Genomic DNA, 10,541 nt, shown 5'->3' on the forward strand with positions numbered 1-10,541 from the left:
CTTGCAGTTTTAATGATTCTGATATGCAAGCTGGCTGTACATAAGTTCGTAAACCAAAGGGATCCAAATCTGTTCAGCAAGTAAATGTAATGCTCCGATATCCATCTAAACTAATATTAATGAAGTAGTTAAACACGACCTCTGATGTTAGGAATGATGCACATAAAGAGCCTATCTAAGTGCACGGACGTCAATTTAGTTACTCTCTTAGGGAAACGCAGTCAGTATGACAGGGTGAGCGTTTGCCCGTAGAAGGTGAATGTCAACCTCAAACGCCAAGTACACAAACACAATGATAAATAGTAACAACAACAGTTTGAGACAAAGGGTAACGAAACAGTACGATAATTCTGACTGACGATGACACTGAAGGTTGAGACTGGGTATTAACTGGGTGCTTAATCTGCAGTATGAAGATAAGTACTTTAACATTGGAAGCATAGATTCTCGGATTTTTCGGCAAATCATGATGTAAAAAAACATCATATTTGCCCGTAAAGCATGTTAGTTTTTCTACAAATACGCTGAAAAACTCATGCTTTGTCCGTGTCAAATAATGTAGATTTGATACTGATCATAAATGATGCCTTATCACAACTGAAAGAACACACTCACTACATAATAGTTTGAGTGTGTGTGTGTGTGTTTGTGTGTGTGTTTGTGTGTGTTTGTGTGTGTGTGTGTCTCTCTCTCTGTGTGTGTGTGTGTGTGTGTATTTGTGTAAAGCCTGGGAAGAGTTAAGGGGAAGATGATTGGTAAACATTTGTTTATATCACTGGTACTTCTGTCCTTGTTGTCAGGAAGCAATAATCTTTCACATTTCACTTTGATTATAGTCCTGATCCTTTATCTTCATATTGACTTGAAGGTTGCAAAAAACAAATGTTGCACCAGGTGTAAATGTTTGTGAAACCGACACACACGAAATCCAGGAATCATACCCTCTTGTATGGTGCCAAGGTGCCAAGGTGCCAAGGTGCCATAAAAGGTCACCCATCCAACGTTTGTCCGTTGCTAACAGTTTACATAGCTCTTGCGAGCATCTATTGTACATGCTAAGATGCTTCGGTGAAAGATCAAAGGCGCCGACAATACTTTATCAGACGATAATGTGCACTTTCTTGCATTACGTCACAATGTGTGGGCGTCACTGCGCCGTTCCAGCCTTCCCCTTTGTAATCGAACGTTACCTTAGACAGGTTTGAACTCGGCGTGGCGATTCCACTGTTAAAGGGACGGGATAACATACTGCTTCCTTTTTTCTGTAAGGTATGTTATTATAAGATAAATCTCTATAATTGATGCCATTGCATAAAATGAACACACCCATTACAATGGGTATAAAAAGGCTTGCATAAGATAACGATTTAATTCTATAACCTACAGTTGACAAATTCGCACGTTTTTGAACAGTTCTCACAGAATCAACAGATAACTGTCAATTAAAGGTTAGAGTAAGTCTATTTCCTTCGATTAGTTTCAACTGTATATTCTAAGTAACACTTCACATATATATTGTAACATTTAAATATGTACATCACTTAGTACTCTAATAATATATTTTCTATATTAGCATATGTACTGACATAATATTGTTTTGAGAAAAGTTCACATTTTCACCAATTAGTTTCACATTCCTTTTAGATGGAACAGAAGCGAGATTTCCCCAACAAGGTGAAATCCTTACAAGAGCTTGAAATATGGGCTTCAAATCACCACTGCACAAATGATCCCGAAGTGAACCTAAAACGCATTCAACTGTTAGTCACCCGAAGTGTGAAAACGTCAGGGCAGTGTACTCAACAGCAACCTACACATTCCATGCACCAGTGTCATCTGTGTAATGGAACATTCACACAGAATAAATCCCTTTTGCGTCATGTTCGCACCGTACATGATAGATAACCAGCGATTTCAATGCGAGCAGTGTAAGAAGTCTTATTCTCGCCTCGATGCTCTTCAAGACCATAGCTGTCAGCAGTCCACTTTGAAGAGACAACAAACTTCATCAGGGCCTGCAGTCTGCAGTCAGAGGAAGCCTCCCCTCCAGCACGTTTTGACACCTGTATTTGGTGTGGGCACCTTAAGGGCCTACTGCCAGGGAAACTATTTTGTGAACATTGTTCGTATAATGGAAGGGAATGTAAAAGCTGTCGGAGGCCTTTGGGTGACGCTTTTTCGGTACCAATGTTCACGAATGCTACTCCTGCGTAAGACGGCGTGAGAGGTATCAAGGCGGGCGTGTTAACCAGTACGGAGCAGGTCAAAGGTCAGCCTTAGAGTGAATGAGTGGGTTTAGTTTTACGCCGCACTCAACAATATTCCAGTTATATGGCGGCGGTCTGTAAATAATCGGGTTTGGACCTGACAATCCAGTGACCAATCAACATGAGCATCGATCTGCGCAATTGGAAACCGATAACATGTGTCAACCAAGTCAGCGAACCTGACCACCCGATCCCGTTAGTCGCCTCTTACGACAAGCATAGGCGCCTTTTATGGCAAACATTGGTTGCTGAAGGCCTATTCTACCCAGGGACCTTCACGGGTCTCAGCCTTAGAGGGGACACCGAGGACGTCAACACTCCAAACCAAACTAATGATGTAGACATTCTCAAATATCTAGCAGATGAAGAGACAAACATTGTCGATATTCTTCATGGTTTTTTGTAGGCGAAGCAAGGTATGAAAAGGTTCCTCACCCTCAAATTAAGTTATATGAAATATGACGAAAATAATCAAAGTCGTTTGGCTGAGCCTGTTCTGAGAACAACAAATTTTTGGTTAACAAACTTAGCAGAAGTCGATTAGCAGTTAGCCGAGGCTTTCCAGAAGTTGTACTATTCTGCTCAGGAATTTCAGGCTGAGGGGAGTGGTTGGATCTTAGATCACATCATACACCTGGAAGTAAATACAGCTGAGTATGTTCCCCAGTCGGCATCCAGTTTCATTCCTTTACCAAATTACTTGAAAAGCAAAACAGCTATTTTTAATATTCAAAACAATGATCAGAAATGTTTTGTTTGGTCTATTCTTGCAGCTTTGAACCCATTATCATTCAAAGATCATGCCAACAGAGTTTCAAAATATATTGCCTATGATTCAGAACTGAACATGTGTGGGAATGACATTCCTGTCCCATTGAGTCAAATTTCAAAATTTGAAAAACAAACCAATATTTCTGTGAATGTGTATGGTTATGAGGAGAAGGATGGTGCGTTTCCTCTATATGTCAGTAAGCTCTTGTGTGATAAAACAGAAGATCTATTACTGTTGAATCAGGAGGAAAAGAGACATTTTTGTTTGATTAGAAACTTTAGCAGATTAATGGGAGACCGATCAAAGCATAATGGAACTGCTTTTCACTGTAGACATTGTCTTCATGGCTTCACTCGAAAGGATTTGTTAGAAAAAAATGCACCCTTTTGCTATGACCATAAAATGCAGAAAATCAAAATGCCTGAGGGGGAAAAGGCATGGGTTAGATTAAAAAACATTCAAAATCAGCTTAGAGTACCCTTTGTCATCTACTGTGACTTCGAATGCCTGACGAAACAAGTCAGTGCTCAGGAAGCACAGAAATCTCTCTGTACCTCAATCTGTCAGAAACATGAACCATTCGGCTTCTGCTACAAAGTCGTGTCCTCTGATCCAGACAATTACCAACCTGCTGTAGTGTACAGGGGTCCAAATGTCATTGCACACTTCATTGATTGTTTGTTGAAAGATGAAAAGGCGATTCGTGAAAAACTGAGTGAAACATTTCGTGTAGATATGACAGAGGCTGACGAGAAGACATTTCAGGCGGCTCATAGATGTCATATCTGTAATAAAGATTTTGATAAAAATTCAGTCAAAGTGAGGGATAATGATCATTGGAAGAAAACTCACAATTACCGGGGTGCTGCACATCAAAGCTGTAACCGTCAGCTCAAGTTTAAAAAGAGTAAACAGAAGAAAAGTCACGATAACGTCCAAGAGATGAATTCTGTTTGCCTGTCATCTTTCATAATTTGTCTAATTATGATTCTCACCTGTTGTTAAAACATTTAGATAAAACTTACAAAGGAAAACTTGAATGCATTGCTCAGAATTTAGAGAAATACATTTTTTTCTCTTTAGGCAGGCTATGATTTATTGACTCTCTCAAATTTCTTCAAACTTCCCTGTATACTTTGGTGAACAATATGGTTAATGATTGTTCTGACGAAATTGACAAGACAAAGATTATCAATTTGAAGAAATGAGGCGCTAAATTCAAACACTTATTATGGGAATTTGACAATGATGAACAAAGAAAATTACTTTTGAAGAAAGGGCTTTATCCATATTACCTCATGAATGACGAATCAAAATTCATGCTGAATCATCTTCCCAAACAATATGACTTTACAGTAGGCTGACTGAGAATTCATTATCCGATGAAGATTATGTTCACGCCAAGTGGTCCAAATTTCATATACAAAATATGTGGGAGTACCATGATCTGTACATGAAAACTGACGCTTTACTTTTTGCCGAAGTTTTTAAGGAGTTTAGAGATATGTGCCTTGAAAACTATGAACTTGACAGTGCCCATTATTATACTCTTCCTGGGTTCGGATGGGATGCTATGTTGAAAATGGGTGAGGTAGAGTTTGAACTCCTGACAGATGTAGATCAGCATCTCATGCTGGAAGCAGGTTTGAGAGGTGGCATATCTTGTGTCTCAACAAAATATGTATCATGCAACAACCATTTGACAAAACTCAAGGAGTTTAATCCTAATGTCCCCACAAGCTATCTCATGTATTGGGATGCAAACAATCTTTATGGTTGGGCCATGTCTCAAGCCCTGCCTGAACGAGATTTTCATTGGGTGGAAAACGTTGATGAAATTGACGTGATGAGTATAGCCCATGATGCTGAGTTTGGTTACATCTTAGAGCTGGATCTCCAATACCCCTCTCATCTGCATGAGCTTCACAATGACTATCCTCTAGCCCCTGAACCCACGACAGTCACAGATGACATGTTTTCTAAACACTCCAAACAACTGAAAGAAAAACTAAACCTGAAGGGGAAACCCGTGAGAAAACTAGTACCTAACTTACTTGACAAAAACAATTATGTGTTACACTATAGAAATTTACAATTCTATCTCGATCATGGTATGGTTCTAACTAAAATTCACAGAGCTGTTCAATTCAGGCAGACAGCCTGGTTACGCCGCCCGTTCATTGACTATAATGCAGAGAAGAGAAAACAAGCTAAAAATGAAACAGAAAATGCCTTTTTCAAACTGTTGAACAATTCTTGTTTTGGTCGTTCCTTGATGAATGTGAGGAAACATGTGAATGTAGAGCTGGTGAATTCAGCTAAACGTCACAAAAAGCTTTGTGCCAAGCCTACGTGTGATACATTTAGAATCTTTAATCCAGGTTTGGCAGCTGTTCATTAGAAGAGAGCCAGCCTGACGCTCAACCAGCCTGTCTATGCAGGCGTTTCTATTTTAGATCTATCAAAGCTGGTCATGTATGATTTTCATTACAATTTCATTAAACCCAAATATGGGGGAAAAATCATTGCTGTGCTTCACGGATACAGACTCCCTGTGTTACAAAACAGAAACTCCTGGTCTGTATGCAGACATAGGGGGACATAGGCATCTGTTTGATACAAGTAATTATCCTCCAAAACACTCTCTTTTCTCAAAGACTAATGCTAAAGTATTAGCGAAATTCAAGGATGAGCTGGGTGGTTGTATCATGGAGGAATTTGTCGGTCTACGTCCAAAACTGTATTCATTTTCCTTTGAACAAGAAGTCAAAGAGAAGAAAATAGAAAATGACCATGACAATGATGACGCACATGGCTATGGCAGAAAAACAGACTGCAAAGGGGGTTTCCAAAACTGTCATCAAGAGACAGCTCAGGCATGTGCTCTACAAGCTGTGTCTCTTGACAAAACACTAATTCGACATGAGATGAACCAAATCAGGAGCTTTCAACATCAGCTCTATACAGTTGCTGTCAATAAAGTCAGTCTTTCACCTTTTGATGACAAGCGTTATGTACTTGATGATGGGATCCACACACTTGCCCATGGTCATTATATGATCAAGTCTTATACAAACAGTTAAATTTTTCCATGGTGGGTCTGTTTGATGTATGGAAGTCAATTCATATATAGCTTATTCAATGTATGTACAAATGTATGTGTCTGAATGCAGAAGTACATAACCGTTTCACTGTTTTGAATTGGATGTAGAGTACATTGTCATATTTCTTTACACATGACTGTACCACAGCGTGTAGGCTATTTAACCTGCACTGGGGAATGTCAATATGAAGATATGTCTGTTCTAAAAAGAAAGAATAAGATCCTCGTTATTCTGATGTATGTTTCACATTTGGTGTTTATATCATATCTGTGTCATTGTGAATATATTTGAATCATTTGTGTAAACTCTATGTTATACAGTTTATATGGATATAAGTTCTATGAACTTACATTGTAGATTTGAGTAGAATTTTGTGATTATCTTATTATGTGTGTGTAAATACCTGAACTTGTATTTAGAATTGTGTTGTTCTTTATGAGTGTTGTATCTTTTAGCAGTGACATAGCATCCAAGGTTTACTCCTTCTAGCGCAGGTCTCCATATATAAAACACGGCTTTTGGTATGCTTTAGAACAACTCAACTTAAAAGTTGGCTAAGTATGACCACAAAGGTTCCAATAATTAAATAAAAATAAAAACGACCGTGCAGTGGTATTTACACATTTTAATACATAAAGGCATCAACAGAGGGATACATACAAACATACATATACATAAATATATTCTTGTTAGTGATTAGATATTCGGTGTACATGTGTGTTATATAAAACCACAAGTTTTTCATGAATTATCAAAGTTCATCATCTGAAGGTTCATTGTCAGGTTGTTCATCAACTTCTATATCTTCAACCATGGATATGTCCACCCTGGAGAGGATGTCCTTCAGTATTGGTTTCTTCCACTGGCTGATTTTAGCATCCATATCTGCATGATCCATGTCAGGGTCCAGAGCTCTCTTTTTCTCAAAAATAGGCTTGAAGAGCGGCCCATAACCAAAATAGCTAGCGAACCTGATGGCTCTTACAAGTCTTTCCAAGAATGTCTGTTCCCAACACTTCTTCAGTTTGTTCTCAACCCATCTCTCACTCTTGCCTTTATCTTCGTATTCCTCCTTCTTTCTCAAGATGTCCCCCTTACAGGTTTTCAGTGTCTGATCCCACATGTATTCAATACCTTTCACTTCTCTCTCTTTGTCAATGCCAGTGGCTTTAGATGTTTCAATAGGACGTAGGATGTCATCTTTACTTTCATTGAGGGACTCAGTTTTAGTCCGTTTCCTTAAAGGTTCACCATCATTCTCAGGACACCATGTTCTTACATGACGCTGGAGGTCATGGTTGTTCTCAAATACAATCCCACACTCGCCCAGGGGGTCATGCTCTCGTCTTCAAGGTTGTCCCCAAGGCTGTCAGTATCAACAGTGTCAGAGATGTTCACCCTTTGAGTGTCTGCTGGCAACTGATTCAAGGACTCATTTGGCTCCTCTTATAGAGTTGATGTCGGTCAGGGTTTGTCCTGACTATGGGAGGAGATTTGATAGGTGCTCTGATGTTATCTTGGGGGTTGAATGCAAACCAACTTGAGAGAGTACACTAGGATGTAGTCTTTCTGATTCAAGAGTGGGTCGTAGGTCAATTGTCAGATTGCCATAGGGTCTTTGAACAGCTGTCTCATAGGCTGACAAAAACCTTGTTGGGGTAAATGCGCCTGGCAAACAACTGGAACTGCAGCCTATCCACTGGGGAAATAAAAAGGTTCACATAGTGAGAATTCAGAGCAATATCACGTGACTCTTTTCCACGTGGAAACGGATTTTGTAACAGTAAGAATATGATGATATTTGTGTGAGAAGTTCTTGTAAACAGCTGTGAGATTCGTTTGTCATCCTTAGCTTCAGACATCATGTCATCCAACATCATCATGTTATTATTTCTGGCATCAAAGCAAGTATCGTCAAGTGCGTTGTAAGGAATTCCTTTTACAAGCTTCACATGGGGTAACCGTTCATTGATCACCTGGTACAGAGGTTGCCATTGGGTATAGCACCAGAGAAGTTCATTCGCATAAAAAGTACCAGTAATCGGATCCTCAGCCATATCCTTGACTTTATAGACTGGTATTCCATCTCTGTAGTATCGTCGACTAATAATGAATACTTCCTCTGTCCATTTCTCCTGATAGTCACGCTGAAAGGCATGCTTTAGATGTGACACTCGCATCTGATCTCCTATTTTAAACGTAAAGGCTTTCCGTCTGCTTTCATTCATCGTCTCTGATTTAGGTTTGACCTGTTTGATGAGGGGGTCAATGTACTGCTCTTTCCAAACAATAGGTTCATTGTTTTGGTTGATATCGGCAGGTGCTCTTTTATTCAGTGATCTGTGGGGTCTATAGTTGTAGTCCCTTGCAAGATCTTGTAAACTATGGAGATAGCGGTATGTTTGCTCGTAAGCAAAATATCTGTACATCGTAGTCTTTAGAGTCCTTCTGACTCTCTCTGCATAAGATGCCTTGGTTTCATTCTGTGTGACATAGTAGGTAATTCCCTTGTTGGCTAGGAAGGATCTCACTTTCTTGTTATCAAATTCTCGACCTTTATCAGACCTTATGATATTTGGTAGACTAGCTCTGGAAAATATTTTCCTCAGTGCTTTAATGACAGCATCTGGTGTTATTATTAAGGGGTTCCACCCATAAAAAAGCGTGTAAATGCATTGATAGCGATTAGCAAGTATTTGACTCCATCATTGTCTGAGGCTATGTTAGATACATCAGCCAAGCCTATGTCCCAGCGTGAATCCAAACCTGTAGATACCACTCTGTTGCGTTTGAACTTGTATCTCAATGGACGTTGTCGAGAATAAGCATCTTGATTAGCTAACCACTTCCTGATGCGATGTAGACCTATATCAAATTTTCCTTCCCTCTTCACGGTGTAATGTAATTTTGAGGGGCCTTAAAAGGAAGCTCCCATCCTTCAGCTGGCATGATTACGTGTTACATGCGGTATGATGATAGAAAACCCATATTTATATGCTAACACTAGAGGTACTTTGTAAGTCAGTGTCACATACATGCCGTGTCACATTTGTGGCATTTTTTGCCTTTTTGCATAATGCCATCACAATTGTTCACTCATATCACGGAGTAATGTCACACATGGAACCTAATCAGTTATGTAAACAAATGGCCATCCAAGGCTGACGTCATCCCCGCAAAGTATCCCACCAAGTGGAAACATGATGGCTTTGCCTATGCTACACCCTGTAACACAGACATCCTAATATAGACACATACCCAAGGCAATATACGTACGCGCGAGAAATCTATTCTGACATGATAAAAAAAATGTTCATTGTGTCAGGCCCTTTGACGAATTTGACAAAGAAGACGAAAAACGGGACATGATTGTTATGCATATATAGTGATTGTGAAGTTCAGTTTTTGCCGCTAGTATCTGTCTGTGATCTTGCCCACTTGGACCAGAAAGTTGCCAAACTTGGGTATATCACTGTCTGAAACAATCCAACGTCAAATTTGATCGGCTAATTGTTCAAATTCTACATTGATTGATCAACTTTGTATCATTTGAATTGTTGTTTATTGTCTTCATCATACCAGCAATGCTCCAAATATCAGTCTGGTGACCAGGAAGAGATAGTGATGTGTTCTTGCTGCTAAAGGGGAGAGAAGCGTGACGCCAGACGCACCTCCAACTCTCAGACCAACCATCCGAGCACCGTTCATCTGGTTCATCTGGTTTATTTCCTAAGGTCTTCTCACTATAACTGTGAACACTTGTGTTCCACAATATGATTATACAGTTATCAGTTATCATACCAGACTGCAGTACATGAAATCATACCTCTTTCACCACAGGTTTCTTGTGGTGTTGTTGGAAAGTAATGTCTCACTGTTGACCTAGCCTCATTGTACTACAGGTCGTGTTTCAGCAAGCACACTATGTCGATGCTGTGGTTGTACACGATGATTCCCTGACCAACAAAGGCAATTCAGTACATAATGTCCATATTGTATTACTTTGTGCGCCAATTATTTGTTCAACAACGATTTGTGTTAATGAAGAATAGCGCAATTTAATGTTCAGGATGCATGTATATGAGCAGAGATGCAGTGACCTGAAGCGCGGGGCCCCTTTCACAAAGCTTTCTGTCAGGTTAGATATTGTTTGGTTTTGTCTTGGGGCTGTACTTAATAAGTGAGTTCGAATATTCTTATAACAGAATGTAATATGACAGTGAGGTTCTCCACTAATTGATTTTTTACGTTTTTTATGAATGTTTTATTAACATTTCCACACTTTTTGGTGCTCAAGTTGCAGTAGTGCGGTTGTGTTATTAAGTGTGCGTAATGAGCGTTCATGACATCCCGTGCATTTACAATCGAAATTGATACCATACTGATTGTCAAGTTCCA

At 39.5% G+C, this 10,541-nt stretch overlaps 1 pseudogene; it reads left to right on the top strand.

Moving 5' to 3' along the window:
* The first annotated feature begins 1,644 nt into the window (after window positions 1-1,644).
* LOC137298721 (uncharacterized) lies at window positions 1,645-6,506 on the top strand (annotated as a pseudogene).
* Window positions 6,507-10,541: the final 4,035 nt, after the last annotated feature.

This window comes from Haliotis asinina, chromosome 10, assembly GCF_037392515.1.
Source record: "Haliotis asinina isolate JCU_RB_2024 chromosome 10, JCU_Hal_asi_v2, whole genome shotgun sequence".
NCBI lineage: Eukaryota > Metazoa > Mollusca > Gastropoda > Lepetellida > Haliotidae > Haliotis > Haliotis asinina.